The 21,932-nt window shown below is 40.1% G+C and overlaps 1 protein-coding gene across 2 annotated transcripts in view; it reads right to left on the bottom strand.

The window, feature by feature from the left end:
* Window positions 1-21,932, bottom strand: part of SGCD (sarcoglycan delta) — a 949,146-nt gene that overhangs the window by 418,904 nt on the left and 508,310 nt on the right. Inside the window, exon 1 of one of the 2 annotated variants that reach the window (XM_058721215.1) lies at window positions 7,114-7,137. The exons of the other annotated variant lie outside the window; for it this stretch is intronic. The gene's annotated coding sequence lies outside the window, so the exon portion shown is untranslated. Of the gene's footprint in view, window positions 1-7,113; window positions 7,138-21,932 lie in introns of those variants that run through there. 2 annotated transcript variants of the gene reach the window in all.

Here is a 21,932-nt window from a genome sequence, read left to right as displayed (position 1 = left end):
ATGACCACTGTTCCCAAATCAAAGAAAAACAGATTCTGGTGGATACAAAAAGCAAACATCAGTCACCACATCCGTTCCTACTGTCTAGATATATTTTTAAAATAAAACTGTAGGTGAATTTGATGTACAAAATTTTAAGTTGTTTTAATTTTAATGTTTGTTTGTTTGTTTAGAGTACATGAGTGAGGGAGGGGCAGAGAGAGAGAGAGAGAGAGAGAGAGAGAGAGAGAGAGAGAGAGAGAGAGAGAGAGGAAGAGAACCCCAACTCTACGCTGTCAGCAGAGAGCCTGATATGGAGCTCAATCTCAGGAGCTGTCACATCATAACCTGAGCCAAGATCAAGAGCTGGGTGCTTAATCCACTGAGCCACCCAGACACCCCATGATGGGCAAAAACTTTTGATTTTGCATCTCATATTACTGAAGCTCTCAAATACATTTTTTACCAGTTTTTTTTTACCAGTTCAGATAGCAACATATAGAAAGAAAATCAAATATATTTTTCATGTTTGTTGGTTTTATGAATTTCTTCTTTTTTGACCTATTTATATACTTTGCCCATCTCATCATTGGGTTATTTTAGGGAAGTATTTCTTATGATGTCATGTTAACAACTAGAAAAAAGAGTAGAGATCTCATTTGGGAGAAATCTTAAGTAGTATCTATCAGGTGTATACTCTAAGCACTAGATTTGCTAACACCATGATCTAAATTTTAAATGCAAGCTATTAATTAAATATTTAAATTTTTCTTAAGAGTCTACAGCTCTATATTTGATTTCCCACATGTAATTTTTAAAATTTGTATTTGAAAGGCTATAGAATTGGACACTTGGGACGATGTTACAGGTTTCTGGTTATTTACAAGAACTTAGGACCCTTTGTGTTTCCTACCCTGACCATAATGGACTATGATTGATCAGTGACACTAGTGAAGCCCTTTCTAGCTCCATGCAGAACGACAAGCTAGTAAATATCCTTCTAGTTCAAGTTTCCTTAACCTTGGCATTACTGACATTTTCAACTGGGTAACTCCTTGTTGCGGGGCAACCCTGTGTGTATCATGTTTACCTGGCCTTTTTCCGCTAGATGCCCGTAGCACCTCCTCAGTTGTGATAATCACCTCCAGACATGGCCCAAATGTCCTCTGAGGAACAAAATTTTCTCCATTTCAACACTAGCGGTCTAGCTTATTCATATAAATCTTATTCATTCATTGATTCATTGATTCATTCATTTTTTTTATTTTTTGAGAGAGAGTGAGTGCTAGCCAGGGAGGTGCAGAGGAAGCAGGAGGGAGAGACTCTCAAGAGGCTGCACGCCCAGCATGGAGCCTGATGTGGAGCTCCCTCTCATGACTACAAGATCATAACCTGAACTGAAATCAAGAGTCATATGCTTAACCGACAATGCCATCTAGGTGCCCCATACAGAAATCTTTAATAGTTTCCAACCAAAATTGCCTTCAGTTGAAAATGACTGGTTTAATGTATACATGGAATAGAATTTTTTTATAGTCTTCAAAGTGAAAACTCAGTCTCTGCCAAGGCCAGCCATTCTTCTGAATGCAAGAGAAACATCGAAGTCAAGCAACATGACCATGGAAGAGAGTGCCAGAGTAGAATGTTGGGTGTATATTGCTCATAACTTTTGAAAAGTTCACTCTAGTTGATCCTTGAACAACATGGGTTTGAACATGTGTGTGGGTCCACTTACGCATAGACTTTTTTTCAGTAAATATACTGGGACTTTTTTGAGATCTGTGACATTTTGAGAAAACTTACTGATGAACCACACAGCCTAGAAATTTGAAAATGTAAAAAGTAGGTCATGAATCCACGTATGCACATACTAGTCTATTTTATCATTTGGCACCATAACATGTACACAATTCTATTTAAAAATTAAAATTTATCAAAATGTACATACTTAACCAACCATACACGTCGCTGTTTGTTTCTGAGAGAAATGTAAGTAACAGTGAAGATGCAGTCTTATGTTGTAAATAACTGCATAAGGTTAACTAGAGTACAAATTGCACCACTGTAATAATTTCATAACCATCTGCTGTTACTCTTGGAAGGAGCTCAACTGTTGTAAGTGTCCCCTTAAAATGCCACGTGATGCTAATCATCTTTACCTTTTTCTCTCCAGTTAATTGCCCAATGCAGTAAAAAGTGAAACTTCCCAGTTCTTGCATAGTTTTCATCATGTTTAGTGTAGTAGCATAAACCTTAGAAAACACTATTGGACATACAAACTGCCAATAGCGAGGCTGGAAATGCTCCAAGCAGCAGAGAAAAGTCATGACATGACACAAGAAAGTTGAATTGCTTGATATGCACTGGTAGATTGAAACTGCAGCTACAGTTGTTTGCCATTTCAAGATAAATGGATCCAGCCTAAGGACCATTGTAAAAAAAAAAAAAAAAAAAAAAAAAGTAGAGGAAATTTGTGAAGCCATCACTGCTGCCATGCCAGCAGGTACAAAGACCTTATGCTTTTTGCAATATACCTTTTTATCTTGTATTGAAAATGCAGCTTGTTTTGTGAGTGCAGGGTTGCTATAAGAAAGGCATCCCTGTAGATTCAGAGTCAAGAAAAAGCACAGTTATTTTATGATAACTTAAAGCAGAAGGAAAATGAAGGATCTAAAGCTGGAGAATTTAATGCCAACAAAGGATGGTTTGATAATTTTAGAAAAAAGTTGGGCTTAAAATATTCTAGACAACAGTAGAAGCAGCTTCTGCCAACCAAGCGGCAGCAGACAAGTTCTCAGATGCCATTAAGAAAATCTTTGAGGGGTGCCTGAGTGGCTCCAGTGGTTGAGCATCCAACTTCAGTTCTTGTCATGATCTCATGGTTCATGGGTTTGAGCCCCACATTGGGCTCACTGCTGTTAGTACAGAGCCTGCTTCATATCCTCTGTCCCTCTCTCTCTCTGTACCTCCCCCTCTGTCCCTCCCCTGCTCATGCTGTCTCTCAAAAATAAATAAATATTACAAAGAAAGAAAGAAAGAAAGAAAGAAAGAAAGAAAGAAAGAAAGAAAGAAAGAAAGAAAGAAAATCATTGAAAAGAAAAGGTATCTGCCAGAACAGGTTTTTAATGGAAGCAAAAGCGTCATGTTCTGGGGAGGGGGATGCCACAAGGATGTTTATTAGTAAGGAAGGCAAATGAGCACCAAGATTTAGGGCAAGAATAGATAAGCTAGCTTTGCTGTTTTGTGCAAATGCAGTTGAGTTTATGATCAGAACACCCCTTATCTATAAAGTGCCAACCCCCAAGCCTTGAGAGAAAAGACAAACATCAGCTGCCATCTTTTGGTTGTACACGAAGGTCTGGACAATGGGAATCTTTTTTTCTGCATTACTTCCATTGATGTTTTGTCCTTGGAGTTAGGAAGTACTTGTCAGTAAGGAAATGCCTTTTAAAGTTCTTTTGGTATCAGCCAATGTACCTGGCTACCCAGAACACCATGAGTTCAACAGTGAAGGTGTGGAAGTGGTCTACTTGCCCCCAAACACAATGTCTTTTTTTTTTTTTTAACGTTTATTTATTTTTGAGACAGAGAGAGACAGAGCATGAACGGGGGAGGGTCAGAGAGAGAGGGAGACACAGAATCTGAAACAGGCTCCGGGCTCTGAGCTGTCAGCACAGAGCCCGACACGGGGCTCGAACTCACAGACTGTGAGATCATGACCCGAGCTGAAGTCGGACGCTCAACCGACTGAGCCACCCAGGCGCCCCCCCCCCCCCCAAACACAATGTCTTTAATCCAGCCCCTAGACCAGGGGATCTTAAGGACTCTTAAGGTACTCTATGGAGAGGATTGCCAGAAATATGGAAGAGAACCTCAAGAGAAAAGACATCATGTGAGTCTAGAAGGATGACACCATTGAAGATGCCATTGTTGTTACAGAAGCAACAATGAAAGCCATCCAGCCAAGCAATTCCTGCTAGGAAACTGTGTCCAGACGTTGTTTATATGACTTGACAGGATTTACAAGAGTCAATCAAGGAAATCACGAAATCATGAAAAAGTGTGGGTATGGAAAAATGGTGGGAGTGAATGGTTTCAAGATATGGTCCTGGGATAAATTCAAGAGCTAGCAGACAGTACACCAGAGGATGACTACTTCTGAGCCAGTGCCAGATGAGGAAAACAAAGACTTAGAAGAGCCAGTGTCAGAAAACAGAATGACATTAGACACTCCAACGCAAGGGTTTTGATTATTCAGGACATCTTTTGACTTATTTCACAACGTGAACCAATCTAGAGTAAGGGCCACTAATAGAAGAATAAAGTCACTAATAGAAGAACGATTGGTACAGATAGCAACTTTTTTAGAGAAATGAAAAAGCAGAGAAGTCAGACAGAAATTATACTATATTTCCATAAAGTTACACCTAGCATGCCTGCCCCTCTGCCTTCCTTTCCATGCCCTTCACCTCTTCTGCCTCTGCCACCCCTGGAACAAGAAGACAACACTTTCATCTCTCTCAGACCTTCATGGTGTTCCACTTCCACTTTATGAACAGGAAATAATCGTCACACTGTACAGTTAATGAACTTACATGGTGTAAGTTGTGTGTTCACATGAAAATCTAATAACTGAACGGCAAGAACTGTAGGAGATATTTCGGCATCATCACCACCACCTACGTATTCATCACGTAGAACATCTTATGCAAGACTTGTATGAACGTAAACAGCCTGTCATATACCACAAGTATAAGGTGAGTGATATTTAACATAAAATTAACAATGTGTTCATTTTATTACTGTTTTATAACGGTGCTTTCAAAGAATTATATTACCATACAGTATGCCTTTTTTTCTTTCATAATTGGAGAAACTACACATCAGCTTATCATCACAGGTAAGTGGTTTTAAAAAAAAAAAGTAACAATGCTTCCAGGGCTGTATTATGAATATGACTGTAATACTGTATGCCATAAAATTTTTATAACGATTCATTCACTAGTGTATAGACTAGGCTACTGTGAAAGAATCATACAATTATACTAGACTACCATAAAGTTATCATATGGATGCTTCTTCATCATCAATGCATGAATTGTTAGACTTGTAAATAAATATGGGTTTATTTTTCACATTATCTATTCATTTTTGATGTCTCGTGTTAGCAAGATGAATAACATCTACGGTGTTTTGTGGCATATAAAATTGATATAGCTAGGTTTGGACAGAGGATTCATCTTATGAACAAGAGACATAAACTTATGGTATCAATAAATATAGTACTATATGTTCTTCCTCCATATATATATATATATGGGTTTTTTAGCGAGAGAGACAGAGAGAGAGAGAGAGGAAGAGATTGGGGGCGAGAGGGGGAGAGGGACAGAAGGGAAGAAGGAGAGAGAGTGAGGATCCCAAGCAGGCTCCATGCTCAATGCAGAGTCTGATTCAGGCTCCTTCTGACAACCCTGGGGTCATTACCTGAGCCAAAATCAAGTTGGACGCTCAGCCAACTAAGCCACCCAGGCGACCCCTTATGGACTTAAAAAAAAAAAAAATCTTTATTTTGAGAGACAGAGAGAGACTGAGTGCAAGTGGGGGAGGGGCAGAGAGAGAGAGGGAGACAGAATGCAAAGCAGACTCCAGGCTCTGAGCTGCCAGCACAGAGCCCCATGCAGGGCTCGAACTCATAAGCCATGAGGTCATGCATGACCTGAGCCGAAGTTGGAAGCTTAACCAGGCGCCCCAGTGAAATTCTTAATTTTCTTTTCTTTAGCTTACTTTATTGTAAGAATAGAGTACCTAATCCATATAACATACAAAATTTGTACTAATCAATTGTTTGTGTTTTCAGTAAGGGTTTCTGTTAATAATAGGCTATTAGTAGTTACATTTGGGGGAGCTAAAGGATATATACACATTTTTGACTGCATACGGGTGTCAGCCCCTAACCTCTGTGCTGTTCAAGAATCAACTGTTCATTACACGGTGTGCTGTGTGGCTCTACTTCCATGAAAAACGTAAATAAAAAAAAGCAACCCACCATCTCCATGAGGATAGATTTGTAAAGTATTTGTGAAACTGCCGCAAAATGACTGTATCAAGAATTACCTCATAAAATGATAGTGATGTGAGTCCCACGTCCCAGAAGGCCCCCTCTTACATATTTCTCACTTCCAACCCATCACCAAGTCTTCCTGATTTTGCCAGAAGAAAACACATTTTGAGTTGTTTCTGTTCGCATGTCTGTCACCGCCCTCCTAGATCAGGCTCTCACCATCTCTGTGATAGTGAAAGTCTCCCAAGTGGTTTTCTTGCATCCACCCAGTCCTGCTGCAGTGGACACAGGCAAGAGCAGCCAGAAGAACCCCCGGGAAAAATTCTGTCATGTTCGCCCTGCATCTAAAACTCTTCAGTAATAGCCCAGGGCTTTAGCACCAAGGCTCTCACCACAACTCACCCAAGCATGTTACTTCTTGTCACCTCTTCCCTTGCTCCCTATACCTCAGTCACCATGACCTTCTTTCGGCCTCTCCTCCACCTTAATTCCCTGGACATACTCCCTCCCCTCTGCCAGAATGCTCTTGCTCCCCTCTTCACATGACTGGCTCCTTCTCGCTTTCAGCATCACCTTCCCTGATGTTCCAATTAGATGCTTCCACCCCACCCCCTGCTTTTCTCCCTGTCTCTACCCTCCTGTTCTTTTCCTCAATAACACACATCTCAGTCCAATGCTTCATTTACCATGTATATAATTGTATGCTTAAGATTTCCAGATCTGGGTACAGTTCCATGTGTCAGGGACAACGCGTGCCTTATTTGTGGGGACAACACAGCGCCTCACCCACAGCACAAGATACAAGTGACTGGAGATATGAATGATCCACTAATTCTCAATCACCCTTACATCTCTTCAGCATAATAGCAAATGCCAGCTTGCCCACAAAGGTGAGCGTCCCTCACGGAGATTAAAACAACCCAATTATCCCAGAGAAAAGAAAAAACCCAGCCTGCTACTTCTCAAAGCAGAGGCAGGGAAATAAATGAGCTTGATTGCAAAACCACTCAGGGTCTCCTCACCTCTTCAAAGGGTAAAACTGATCTATCATTTGTCATCCTCCTTCTACTCACCGAAGTTTTATTAGGCTGTGGTCAATACTCTGCAGCGAATCCTGCAAAGGCTAATAGGCCAGCTCAGAGAGCCCACAACCCGCTTTGCATTTTCATGTCCTTCATTACAACAAGTGGGCTATTTTTATACCTGTTAGCTGCTAACAATCGGCAAAACCTCAGGCTCAGAATAAACTATGACAAGGGCCAAGAGAGGTAACAATAACACTGCTTGTACTGCAGCCAGTTTGCCATTAATAATAACAGGGAGAGAAAGTGAGGAAGAGACAGGGGAGGAAAGAAGCCTCTTTGGAACCCAGCAGAGACAATGTCCTGGGGTGGATGACATATGCCCAGGGCTGTGACCCATCTCACTCTCCGTTTCCTTACCCTCTGAACCGAAATCCTTTAAGGTATTAAATCTTAGAAAAATGTCATAGCGTGACAGGACCTTACATAGGATAAGGCCAAATGACCGTGAGGTATTAATTTCTTATAAACAGCATAACCCACCATTTTATAACTTTTCAGAGTTCTTTCACAACCATGTATTTGTACATGGAAGGAAAGGGGTATCCACAAGGATAATCAATGCTTCGTGCATTATTAACAAAAACCTGAAAACACCTGTTTATTGCTAGAGGAATGTCATGTAAATTTTGGCACATCCATGCCTTAGAATGTTATTACATCACTACTGTTGATGCGCAAAATTGTGAGCTGACATTGCATACATTTTATCATACATATCTATCGCCCATTTATAAGTGGACTCATTTCTCATTCCCATTACTAAAGTGTAAGCCCACTGGGGCAAGAGCCCTCATTCCTTGAACAGTATGAGGTTCACTAAAAATGTTTGTAGAAACTATGATGAGTTAATATATACTCTGACACCATTAAAAGAGGACAGTGAGTTCCTATAAACTTTTACAGAGGGTTTAAAACTGCTCTTAGTTGTTTTAAAAAAAATACTGGGGAAATGTGGTACACATGACAATCTGGGAAAGGTACCTGAGCAGCATTCAAAGGCATACCAGAAAGGGGGAGAAACTGATACAGGGTGCTAAGCTACCACATCCTTTTCAAGGTGAACATATTTACCCTGATGAGAAATTAAAAACTTTGGTTGCAGGTTTGAAATCAAAGACTTTTATAAAAACAAACGAATATTGCCAGTCTTCTCTTGTCATTTTTACCTGCCTGTAAGTGACCTGTTTGGTATCTAATAACCACATGAAAGCGCCTTTTAGAAAAATATTCCAAAAGGTGTTAAGCCTCCCTAGAAACCAGAAAGATTCTGTGTCAACTGCCACACACCTAGGGGTCTATGTCTGGTACTGAGTCAGCTGGGACATAGAAGATGATGGAATGAAATGGTTCTGAGATAGGCTTGACATTCTGGTGGAGCTGGGTGGTAACCACTTCCTAGCTACAGGACCTCAGGCAAGTCACATCCTTCTGAGGCTCAGTGTCACCACCTTAAAGAACGGGAATAGCACCTCCAACGGACACATGATGATTTTAAGAATTACAACGTACATAAAGAATTTAGGACAGCACCTGCGCACCAAGCGTTGAATAAATCATAGTTATGCAGTTTTATTGGAGGTTTGGACAAGGAGTTTTACTTTCGGAGAGCCCACTGAGTGCTGCTACATTTTCAAGCCACTGACTGAACCAATATGGCACCTCAACAGTGACACCTATTCACAAAGAAGGGGCAACATGAGCAGAGTTAGGGATGGCTCATTCAAACTTATTTTCATTCCTTAAAAGTAATTCCAAGCATGCCAGTTAGGAAAGAATGTTTGGTCACTCCCCATCCTTACTGCCTTTCCATCCCAGAACTTGGTGCATACATACTGAAGCTAGCACAACAAGGTGGAGTCTTTGGTAACGCTACCCAATAAAGAAGGGGAGACACTCTAGGCACCTGGGTGGCTCAGTCGGTTGAGTATCTGACTTTGGCTCAGATCATGATCTCGCGGTTTGTGGGTTCAAGCCCCACGTCGGGCTCTGTGCTGACAGCTCGGAGCCTGGAGCCTGCTTCAGATTCTGTGTCTCTCTCTGTCTCTGCTCCTCCCCTGCTCATGCTCACTCTCTCTCTCTCTCTCAAAAATAAATATTTAAAAACTTAAATAAGAATGAAAATAAAAAGAGGAGACACTCTTGAAAGCATCATGATGTGTAAGAGACACGCCAGCACCAGGAGACACAGGCACTGCGAAGACCTCATCTCATTCACCTTGGTCCCCTCCTCACTTGCTTTAGGTGTGCCACTTCCAGTGTCTGAAGCATGTATCTCCAACATACCAGTATTTATTTATAAATTATACACATGTACCCTGTCCTCATACAGTATGTACACTATCAATTTGAAAAAGAGACATTGTAAAGGGACGAGAAAAGTCACGTTGTTTTAGACCATCCTCTGTGCACTCTTGGCACCCTCAGGATGGAAAGCTTCCCTCCTTCCCCATCCTTGCCAAAGGAGGGGGTCAGAGCTGGGGGAGCAAAGGGTTAAGACAAGGTGTCAACTCTGCCTTCACATATGTTTTACTTGGCTTGAGTTATTTTTTGCTTTAGTTGTCAGCATTTTACAATCAGGACGTTTCTTTTACCTAAAGAAATAGCAAGTCCAAAACACTGGGCTCCTGAGTCCGCTGACACTTTTGTTGGACCTGAGTAGCAGTCACACAACATCCTTTAATATAGTTCTTGCCAAACTGATTTCTCCCATTTGCAAAACTTGCTCTAATTCTATAGGTATTTGAGCTTGCAGTGCTATATAGACTGTGGGGCCTCAGGGCCACAGGAAAAGAAGAGGAACATGTCTAACGTGGGGGAAACTTCTTGACTGGCCATGTCTCCCCCACGTTAGACATGTTCCTCTTCTGTTAGACATGTTCCCACTGTCAGCGAGCCTGAGGCAGGGGCTCGATGTCACAAATGGACCATGAGATCATGACCTGAGCTAAAATCAAGAATCAGACGCTTCAACAACTGATCCGCCCTGAATATTCTTCTTGATCTATGTGTTTCGCTTGTCCAACTAAGAGCAGGACCGGTTTGTACTGACAGCATCAGCCAGGGCTCTCAGGCAAAGGAAAATGGTGCATTCCTATAAGCACTTACCAATATAACCTCTTGTATTTTGAACCAAGTGTAAAAAGTTACTGAACTCTGCTAATAAAGAACATGACTGCATTAAAGAGTCCCGTGTGGCTGCATCTGTTCACAACCATTTGAGAGAAAGAGAAAACGTTTGGGGGACATTAACAATTCTTAAAAATATGGCATTAAAATAGGATTTATCTGAACTTTAGGCATCCCCTGAAACTCTGTGTCTGAAACAAGAGTCTTATCCCCTCCCCATGGTCCTAGCCTGGTCCAGGTAATAGGTCTCTCTCTTCTGCTAGGGACCCACTGTAGAAGTTAGGTTTTTAACTCACTCAGAGCAGGCCCCCAGCAGCATCCCCACACCCAGGCCAGTGTCACACTTTGGGGATGCCAATGGGGCTCCAACATGACCCGATTGACCCACGTTGTACATAGCCTTGAAATTATGTTCAATCCTCACTGAGGACAGAACTGGGTCTCCTATTTCCCTACAATCCCAAGGAGAACATGACAACCTTACAAATGCAGCAGCAGCAGCACTCGGGCTGCTAATTTTAGCTACAGGGACTTTTTTAAAAATGTTTTTTTTCTCACTCTTCTGGGATCCTATGATAACCCCCAAGTGACTCACCTCCACTGGCCAGCACTGAGTCCTTTCCCACTTTAAAAAATTCCAAAGCCAAAATTTCAAAGTGTCTTGCATGGCAAATAACCAAGACAACTCTTCTCCCAGTTGTAGAAAGGGTGCTAAAAATTATTTTCTTCTAGACGATTAGACCCTTTGAAAGGTCAGAGGAGAACTAAATTTAGCTCAGGCAATAAAATGGAAAGATCCCATCACAGAGTTACACAAGCACCCGATTAATAAGTTATTTTGGCGAAGACTGCCCTATTGATCCAAAATGCGAGAAGTCACAGGCATCTGAGAGCTGACAATGTGCTGGGAGGGGGATTCCCATGTTGTCAAAAGCTCTCTCTCACACTAATCTTGGCAGTGCTCCCTACTGACTTGCAAGAAAAATGAGTTCAAATCAGCCTGCTGGTGTTTTTGTTCTTTCTTCTATATGTGAGGAAAGACATACTATAAATATATATAACAAGCACAGCAATTATTTTGCATTTGCTTCTTGCAAGTTAAGGGAATGCTAAGGAAAGAAGGGGACCCTAGGACTTGTCAACCTGAACAAAGACATGTGGGTAAAAAGAAGTAAATGATCCTACGTCCTGCTGTCCTCCCTAGCTTTCCCTCACTCTGACATCCTCCTCACTGACCCCACTTTTCTGATTCTTCTAAGCAGAGAAGCTAGAAGAGCTCATTCTAAGAAAGGTCTAAGGAAAGAAAAAGTCAAATTCCTCTAGGGCTATCTTTCACCCTCTAAAACGGGGTCAGAAAACATTTTTCTCTAAAGGGCCCCAAACTGAGCATTTCTGGCTTTGTAGGCCATATCATCTCTTTGCAACTATTAACATCACCATTATAGCGCTCTAAAGTGGCAAGAGACAATAAGTAAATGGATGTGGCTGTATTCAAAGCAAAAACAGCTTTATTACAAAAATAGGCCCTGGGTCATAGTTTGCCTTCCCCTGATCTAAAAGGCAACTGGCATCAAATCTCTCCTGAGTCTTGAACATTAAAAACAAGCAAGCAAGCAAACACCCTATTGCCAAGAAACAGAAATAGACTGTCTTTAGCAGAAAGCAAAAAAGAACTCAGTTCTTCGCAAGAATCCAAGGCGTTCCTGAGCTTTGGAACCAAGCACCTGTGTTCTTCTTGTGGATGTCGTTACAGTAGGGAACTAAAGTCAAGTGGGATTTTGCTTTTGCTGCAAAAAATCAAACAAAACTTTAAATTGAATCTCATCCTTTCTCTTTTAGACATGTGTTGCCGTAAGTCACATTCTGTGACGGCGTTCTGCCTGCGCAGAAGTTAGCTGGAAAATATTGCAACTCACAGGCTTACCCACTGCACCTGTTGCAAAATTTCCCTGAGGGGCTGCTGCAAAAAGCATGCTAACTTTAGACTATGAGCAAGGGATGAGGAGGAATCCATCACGTTCTCTGGGACATGCCTGTTGGATCATGGTCTATTTACCAAAATAGCTTCCAAGGACTGTTCTCCTTGGCAAACATAAAGTCACACACATACATACATGTCTTTTATTCTTAAGCTAAAAGACACTCCAAAATATTACTTTTTAATATTTTGGAAACAGACTAATTCAAGTATGTGATAAAAGCTACATACTATGCCAGTGGGGGATGGATATATATATATATATATATATATTTTAACACCCTTTCCTCCCTGCCCAGGCCTCCCCCCAGATCCCAGGATAAGAAAGCCCTACTTCAGAGAGATTAAGATTTTGCCTGGAATCTAGTAAGACCAAAACAAATGTTGGGGAAAAAGTGGACTGCCTAGACAAGATCCAACACTCATCCAGGCAGGATGGTAGCATGGAAATCCTTTTCCCAACAAAAAAGGTTCACGGAATCTCAGTCCTAAGTGCCAAGAGCTTTCTAGGGCAAGTCAGTTCTGATACAACATCTCTATCCTTGTTGTTCTCTAAAAACATGCTGGCACTGGAAATATTTTTCTCAAAAAGCTATTACCCATGGACTCTTCACAGGGATGACAATTAGAGCAGGTGTTTACATCTGTGGAGTAATTTGAGAGGAGTTGAGAGGGGTCCCTTTCCTTCCAAAAGTTACCTCCATTAGAAATCCCTTATTTTAACTTAAGCTACTTTATCAATGCCAGTGATGGAGACAACATGTTTAAATCTAATGTTATTCAACTGTTGCCTGTATTAGGTTGATATTAAAAAGGAAGAGCAGAGTGCCTGAGTGGCTCAGTCAGTTAAGCTTTGGACTCTTGATTTTGGCTCAGGTCATGATCTCAGGGTTCAGGGGATCCAGCCCCATGTGGGGCACTGCGCTGACAGCATAAAGCCTGCTTCCAATTCTCTTTCTGCCTCTCTTCCTGTCCCTCTCTTCTTGCACTTACTCTCTCTCAAAATAAATACATAAACTTACCAAAAAAAGGAGGAGGAGGAGGAGGAGGAGGAGGAGGAGGAGGAGGAGGAGAAGGAGGAAGAGGAGGAGGAGAAGACAACGCCGCCACCAGTGTTTTCTGTTGGTGTTTTTGGGTTTTGTTTTGATAAAGGCAGTATGAAGAAAAGAGCATCGTGTCTCCCACCATCTAGGCAACTGTGGACCAAAACTAACAACAGCTAACATTTACTGAGTACCAGGTGCTTTATAAAGTGCTCTCACTGCTCAATGTGACTTGGTTCTTCCCACAGTCCTACCCTAGGAGGTACTGTCACTATCTCTATTGCACAGATGAGGACACTGAGGCTTCAAGACAGGAAGTGACGATCTTTGCATTGCACAGCTAATAAGTGGAGCATTGAAAATTCAACCTAGGTCCTCTGGCTCCAGGCTCTCAAGTCTTACCTTTACCAAACACACCGTGTGCTTGAGAAGTCTTCATCCTATTGTGGCCTCAACAGATAACTAAGTGACCATGGAAAGTTACTCAATTTGGGGGGATTCAACTCTGAAAGCTGGCACTCAGCAACTATTCAAAAATTGTTTTGGAAATGCAAATAATATTGGATAACCAAACAGTCTTTAAAAAGGAACAAATTTAGATCACTTAGGCTCTCTGATTTCAAAACTTGTTAAAAGGCTACAATACACAAGACCATGTGTATTAATATAAAATAGATGCATACAAAAATAAAGAACAGGCGTAAGCAATTCAAGTTACCATCAATTCAATTAGAAAAGTTATGTATCTATTGCTAGAAAAAATTGGACAGGTATACGAAAAAAAATTCTTGTCTCTTTTCTTACTCCATACATAAAAAGTTAATTCAATATGGATCACCAATCTAAATAGAAACCTGAGAACCTTAAAGCTTTTAGAGAAAATAAATAATACATTTGTGATGTCTGAGTAGACAGACAGAAACCCTAAAAAAAAAAAAAAAAATATATATATATATATATATATATATATATATATATATATATATATATTAGACTTAGTCAAAATGTAAAATATTGCTCCTCAAAAGGTATCATTATGGAAATGAGTAGGTAAGGTATAGAATAGGAAAGAAGACATTTATACAACTTGTCTAAAGAAAAAGTTATATCCAGAATAGACACAAAACTCTACAAAACAATAAATTAGCGACAAATCCAATAAAACAATAAGCACAAACTTGAAAACACAAATTATAAAGGTTATAGGAATGGCTATTAGGGATGAAAAGATGCTCAACATCATTAGCAATCAGAGAAAACCAAACTGAAACCAAAATAAAATAAGACTTGGGGCGCCTGGGTGGCGCAGTCGGTTAAGCGTCCGACTTCAGCTAGGTCACGATCTCGCGGTCCGTGAGTTCGAGCCCCGCGTCAGGCTCTGGGCTGATGGCTCGGAGCCTGGAGCCTGTTTCCGATTCTGTGTCTCCCTCTCTCTCTGCCCCTCCCCCGTTCATGCTCTGTCTCTCTCTGTCCCAAGGATGAATAAAGAGCGTTGAAAGAAAAAAAAAAAAAAAAAAAAAAAAAAAAAAACAACAAAATAAAATAAGACTTTACACCACCAGAATGTTTTTAGTGTTTAAAGAAAAATAGCAAATGTTGGAGAACATATAGAAAGAAACATAAACTGCTGATAAGAATATAAAATGGTACAATCACAAGTAAGACTAGTTTGGCAGGTTCTTATAAAAAGTTGTTCCTTGAAATTTTTAGTCAGGACCCTTTTACTCTTTTAATTATGAAGAAGCCCAGAGCCTTTGTTTATACAGTAATTATAAATCAATAGCTACCATATTAGAAATTATAACATAAAAATTTTAAGTATTTCCTTATCAGTGCACTTGAAATGACAACATATTTAATATTTTAATGAGAACTATGCAGTATATGTCAAAACAAAAAGAATTAATAAAAGTTCTACGTGATTATAAATCTCTTAAAAATCTGGCTTAAGAGTAGACAGCTATATTCTTTGAACTTTCTCTGCATTCTCTTGATGTTATTTTAGGTTGAAGTGTGTGAAGGAAATCTTGCCTTACAATAGAAAAGTCATTGGAAAAGAAAGGACCATTTTAATGGCCTTTTTGAGATAATTGTGGGTATTTTTTGTTGTCACTAAACCAACATCCAGGGGCAGATTTTGGAAAGTGGAATCAAACCACGTCAATAAACTTTTGTGGTCAGTTACTTTAAAAGCCATTGGTCTATCTTGTTATATAGATTGAACTTTATCTCATGCATGATGTTGTAACATTAGGCAGTGACCATTTGGAAAACATTAGTCCTCTGAATGATGTGGATCTTCCAAATTACACAATCTTTTGATATCACATTTGTTAATACTACCACTAATCTCATCAGAAAAGAGCATAATCCTGAAATGTTATTAAGCTCATGGCTAAAACATGTTTTCTGAAATTCTAATTTTTGTTTGGAAGCTCCAATTTTTCACTAACAACAAACACAGCCAGTTATTTTCCGTAAAGTGACAGACTTACTTTGTTCGTTTACAAGAAAATATCTGGGGTGGCTGGGTGGCTCATGGTTGAGCATCTGACTCTTGACTTCGGCTCAGGTCATGATCTCATGGTTCAAGTTTGAGCCATGTGCCGGGCTTTGGTCTGAGCATGGAGCCTCCTTGGGATTCTCTCTCCATCTGTTTCTACCTCTACCCTACTCATTCTCTCTCTCTGAAAATAAGCTTAATATAAGATTTTTAGAAAGAAAATATTGGGGGTGCCTGGGTGGCTCAGTCAGTGAAGCATCAGACTCTTGGTTTCAGCTCAAGTCATGATCTCACAGTTTGAGGGTTCAAGCCCTGCATCAGGCTCTGAGGTGACAGCACGGAGCCTGCTTGTGATTATGTCTCTCTCCCTCTCTCTCTGCCCCTCCCCTAATCTCTCTCTCAAGGTAAATAAACTTAAAAAATAAGTTTAAAAAAAAAGAATTAAATAAACAAATTTAAAAGAAAATATCTGCCATGTATCCAAGTCTGAATAATGTCTGTGTGTAAATAACAAATGATGCTCCATGAAAAAATTAGCTAGTTCAGCTTGTAACTCAAACAATTGCACAACTATGTTTCCTTGAACTCAACAGAATACCTTGGTATGCAGAAGTGCCTTTTGTGTAATACCATTCCATCGTACAAATCATTGAAAATATGAGTAATCTAAAGTAGAGATTTAATAAAATTAATAATTTTTTACTGATTCATCAAGGACATTCTTTTTTAAAGATTTTTTTAAGCATTTATTCATTTTTGAAAGGCAGAGGGAGACAGAGCGCAAATGGGGGAGGGGCAGAGAGAGAGGGAGACACAGAATCCGAAGCAGGCTCCAGGTTCCTGAGGGGTCAGCACAGAGCCTGATGCGGGACTCAAACTCAAGGACCATGAGATCATGACCTGAGCTGAAGTCGGCCGCTTACCCAACTGAGCCACCCAGGCACCCCAAGAACATTCTTAACTGAAACTGCTATACTAAAAAGAGTGTTTGGTGTAGAATAATGCAGGATTACCATGAGTACTTAAGGCTCCATTCATTTTTTACCCAACATTGCTTTCTGTATCAGTAGTGTAAAAGGTAAACATCATGTTAGAATTATCACAAAAAACCTACAATAGTCTGATGCTCCTCAGGGGTCCATGGACCATAGCCTGAGAACCACTGTTAAAAATTTAAGGATCAACCTACCCTCTGACCCAGCAGTTTTACTCCTAGATCCTTACACGAAAGAAATGAAAATGTGCATCTACCAAAATACTAGATAACAAGTTTATAGCAAACTCATTCAAAATTGCCCAGAACTGGAAACAAACTAATATCCATCAAAAGGAGAGAAGACAAACAATGTGTCATGTATCTATAGAATGGAACTGTAGCGGATAATAAAGAAAAAGAAGAATGATAGCTGCGACAACTGGGTGTTTTTGTCCAAAACATTCTGTCTAGTGAGGGAAGCAAGACATAAATGAGTATATTCTGTGTGGGTGTTCCTGAGGAGGTAGGACTAGAAAGGGACTGAAGGAACATTTCTGGAGGAAAAAAATGTTCTATAGCTTTGTTTAGGTATATTTAATTTCCAAAACTCACTGAATGGAATGTTTAAGATTTGTACATTTTATTGCATGTTGATTATATCTCCGTGAAACTTCTGCAAAAAATTACATACTAGAAGTCTCAATTATTGAATTGGGTGTCTGACCTACAATTTTAGTAAAAATAAGAATATAAAACAGGAAGAAAGAAGTAGTAAATACTAGATATTAATAAAACAGAATGCAGAAGATCAATAAAGCCAAAAGCTGATGCTTGGAAAAAACAAAATAAACCTCTGGCAAGATAGATCAGGAAAGAGAAAAAGAAACTATTATGAATGAAAACAGGATAGAGTGACAAAAACAAAACAAAACAAAAAAATGAGAGTAGTGAAGGCAGAGAGAGAGAGAGAAAAACACTACCTGTAACTATATGTCAATAATTTTGAAAACCTAAATGGAATATCTGGAAAAATAATTCAATGAAACTTATTTAGGAACCCACCTCCACTCCTTGAAAACAAAATCAGATGGTGATTTTACAGATGAGTACTACCAAAATCTCAAAGAACAGATCCAAATTTCACACATACGTTTTCAATTAACAGAAAAGGAGGTACAATTCAATAGGAGACTGACACCAAATTTATCAAAGTATCACAAGAAAGAAAAATTAGATGTTCCTTCTAAAAGCTTACTAAAATAAACCCATTAGTGTAATATAATAACCACACGAGAATTGGGTTGCTCCCAATTGTGCAAGAGTGGCTTATTGCTAGAAAATTCATAAATGCTTTTCACAATATCGGATTTAAAGAGAAGAAAAATCACATGATTATTTCAGCTGGTACCAAAAACATGACAGAATTTAACATGCATTTAGGGGGAGAGAAACAAAACAAAAACCCTACCATTTGTTGTTTCTAATTAGAAACAAAAAGTTCTGTAACCTGATAAACAGTATCTTTTGAAAAAAATAACCAGAGCAAACATTGTCATAAATGGTTCAGTCTTAGAAGCACTCTTTAAAAAAATTTTTTTGTTAATGTTTATTTATTATTGAGAGACAGAGCATGAGCATGAGCATGGGAGGGGCCGAGAGACAGGGAGACAAAGAATCTGAAGCAGGCTCCAGGCTCTGTGCTGTCAGCACAGAGCCCCACGTAGGGCTCGAACTCACAAACCGAGAGATCATGACCTGAACCGAAGTCGGACGCTTAACTGACTGAGCCACCCAAGCGCCCCTGAAACATTCTCTTTAAAATTCGGAATGAGGCACATGCCAACCATCAGTGTACTACTCGATAGTGATGTTGGATTCCCAGCCTTTATAATAGAACTAGAGATTTTAAAGAAAAGTGAAAAGAAGGAAATAAAACTGATAGGACTTGCAGATAATAGGATAGTTTACATAGACCTCTACTTCCTCAAATATATACAGAGACAATTCATTGAAAACAATACAAGAGTTTAGTAAGGTGGCTTTTATTATTTTACTTGCTGACTGGGACTCCTGGATCTTGCTCTATGCAATTTAACCACTGGAAGAAAGTGTAGATTCTTTTGGAGTTAGAGAAAACATTGGTAAGTTTTTCCTTGAGTAAGTTGTCCAAGTAGAAATAGTATTTACTGCAGAATTGTATTCAGAATACTATACTGAACCTGACTTTCAGCTAGAGGACAGTTCAGTTATACCACCTCCCCTTGTTTAACTGAGGTTAACTGACTAATTGTAGTTTCTGTGACCTGAGGGACGTAAATAATACAACACAGGCCAGGTATGTTTTAGATGAATTAATTTACTAGGCATTAGATAAGTATTCAAACTAAATATTCTGGATGATGGGAAGAACTATCGCAACAGGAGACAATGGAGTCAAGTACAAGAGAGTGAAAATACGGTCATAATACATTTCTCATCTTTGTGGCTTTTTTCCTCATTTTGAATTTTCACCCCAATTCAAGGATACATGTGACTGGGGACTGATTTTGGCACACGATGTCTTTCTTGAGCATGTAAAGCTGGTATTGATAATGCTAGTTTACTTCTCCTGTTACTTGAATGGAGGAGAAGTTACTGCAGGAGGTGTGGGGAGGTCCCACATCTTGGGAGACAGTCAGCAAAGGGATAGACAAGTACGGGCCATGTGCTCAGAGAAAAGACAAGACAAGGAGTCAGGCTTAGAAAGGCACAGAATCCAAGTCACCTGGCTTCTGCACTCATTCCTGCTCCAATTCTACTCTCTGACATCAGTTTTATGAGATGACAAAGTTAGTTCTGTGGGTTTCTGCTACTTTCAAGAATGAAGCGTTGACAAAGGTATGTGGAAAAACAGGGTTTTAATGCATTAGAAGGCTATTCTACTTGAAAAGACTAGGTATTAGTGACTTTTTCAGATACTTCTCATCTTAGCACCTTCTAAGAGAACAATTTGCGCCTGTTTCTAACTAGGGGCATAGACTCCAAGGGCATGTAAGTAGCACACTAGCCACTATCCAAAGCCACAGGATAAACATGTTGCATCTTCCCACAGTGTCCAATTTACTACATATTATGTAATTTAAGATCTTTTTTTTATTATTAAACTAAGACTTTGTATGAATATTTAAGATAAAATACCAGACTTCAAAGACATTTCTGCTTGTTGGCAGACTGCTTGAGGCCAAGTTTGAGCCTCATGGGGTCGCCCATTGGTTTCCTCTGCCATTAGGGGTTCTTTAGAAGAAACATTTGAATACTCATGCATTATAATACCAATAACTAGAACAGTCCAAAAAGTAATTCCATTTGCCAACATGCATAAATTAGTCTCAGATTCTCTTCACAATTAAACTTCTCATTTTATTATTACTTTTATAAAAGGGCAGATTATTTGGAGGTCCAGAGCAGCTTCTGTGCAACATTCTGCATTATTTACTCACTCCTTTCCCACATATTTACATTACTAGACCTAAAATACTAATACCAAAATGAATGTCATACTAATGTGTATAAACATATTCAAACTAAAATTCTTTTTTTTTTCAACGTTTTTTATTTATTTTTGGGACAGAGAGAGACAGAGCATGAATGGGGGAGGGGCAGAGAGAGAGGGAGACACAGAATCGGAAACAGGCTCCAGGCTCCGAGCCATCAGCCCAGAGCCTGACGCGGGGCTCGAACTCACGGACCGCGAGATCGTGACCTGGCTGGAAGTCGGACGCTTAACCGACTGCGCCACCCAGGCGCCCCTCAAACTAAAATTCTAAAGTAAAACAAGTTCACTACCTTTATACCTAAACTTAAGGCCATTTTAAAACACTGATTTTACTGAGAAGAAAGGTTAAATAAACTATGGTTTAAGGGTAATGGGGAATAGCATAAATAGAATAAGGTAAATCTTAATGGGATAAGTTCAATACATGGTACTGAGAAGACAGAAAGAAAGAGAGAGGAAGGAAGGAAGGAAGGAAGGAAGGAAGGAAGGAAGGAAGGAAGGAAGGAAGGAAGAGAAAGAAAGAAAGAAAGAAAGAAAGAAAGAAAGAAAGAAAGAAAGAAAGAAAGAAAGAAAGAAAGAAAGAAAGAAAGAAAGAAAGAAAGAAAGAAAGAAAGAAATCCATAGCAACATAGCAAATGGCCTGGAAAGATCCACTCCCAACTGGTGATAGTAGCTACCTCTGAGAGAATAGAAGAGGTCTAGGGGAAATGTCAGAACATCTATTAACATCTCTGTCACATTCCTTTGCATGCAAAGATGGTCTTCCCTTCTCAAGACAATTATTATACAACCACAATGTTTCAAGATCTGCTTTGGGCATTGCTAAGAGAAATAGAAAAAAATGTGTAACATTGCTGCCCAGAATACACAAATACAACCTATATAGGGAAGGGGAAGGGGAAGGGGAAGGGGAAGGGGAAGGGGAAGGGGAGGGTGAGGGAAAGGGAAAGGGAAAGGGAAAGGGAAAGGGAAAGGGAAAGGGAAAGGGAAAGGGGATGGGGATGGGGATGGGGATGGGGATGGGGATGGGGATGGGGATGGGGATGGGGAAGGGGAAGGGGAAGGGGAAGGGGAAGGGGAAGGGGATGGGGAAGGGGAAGGGGATGGGGAAGGGGATGGGGAAGGGGATGGGGAAGGGGATGGGGAAGGGAAGGGGAAAGGGAAAGAAAAAGGGAAAGGGAAGGGGAAGGGGATGGGGATGGGGAAGGGGATGGGGATGTGGAAGGGGAAGGGAAAGGGAAAGGAAAAGGGAAAGGCAAAGGGAAATGGGATGGGGATGGGGATGGGGATGGGGAAGGGGATGCGGAAGGGGATGCGGAAGGGGATGGGGAAGGGGATGGGGAAGGGGATGGGGAAGGGGATGGGGAAGGGGAAGGGGAAGGGGATGGAGAAGGGGAAGGGGATGGAGAAGGGGAAGGGGAAAGGGAAGGGGAAGGGGAAGGGGAAGGAAGATGTGATATATGTTTGCTTTTTTAAGACATTAAGAGATCCTTTAATGATTTGCTTTCCTAATTTATACAGAAAGTTTATTAATGTAAAAGTGTTTATATTTTAATAACATTTTAACCTAAGTTTTCGACAGTAAGAGTAATTTGGTAAACCATAAAATTAAGCTAAATTCAATAAACTGAAGCAAAAGAAATCAT

Source organism: Neofelis nebulosa, chromosome 1 (genome assembly GCF_028018385.1).
Source record: "Neofelis nebulosa isolate mNeoNeb1 chromosome 1, mNeoNeb1.pri, whole genome shotgun sequence".
Taxonomy (NCBI): domain Eukaryota; kingdom Metazoa; phylum Chordata; class Mammalia; order Carnivora; family Felidae; genus Neofelis; species Neofelis nebulosa.
This window is presented reverse-complemented; position numbering and strand designations above follow the sequence as displayed.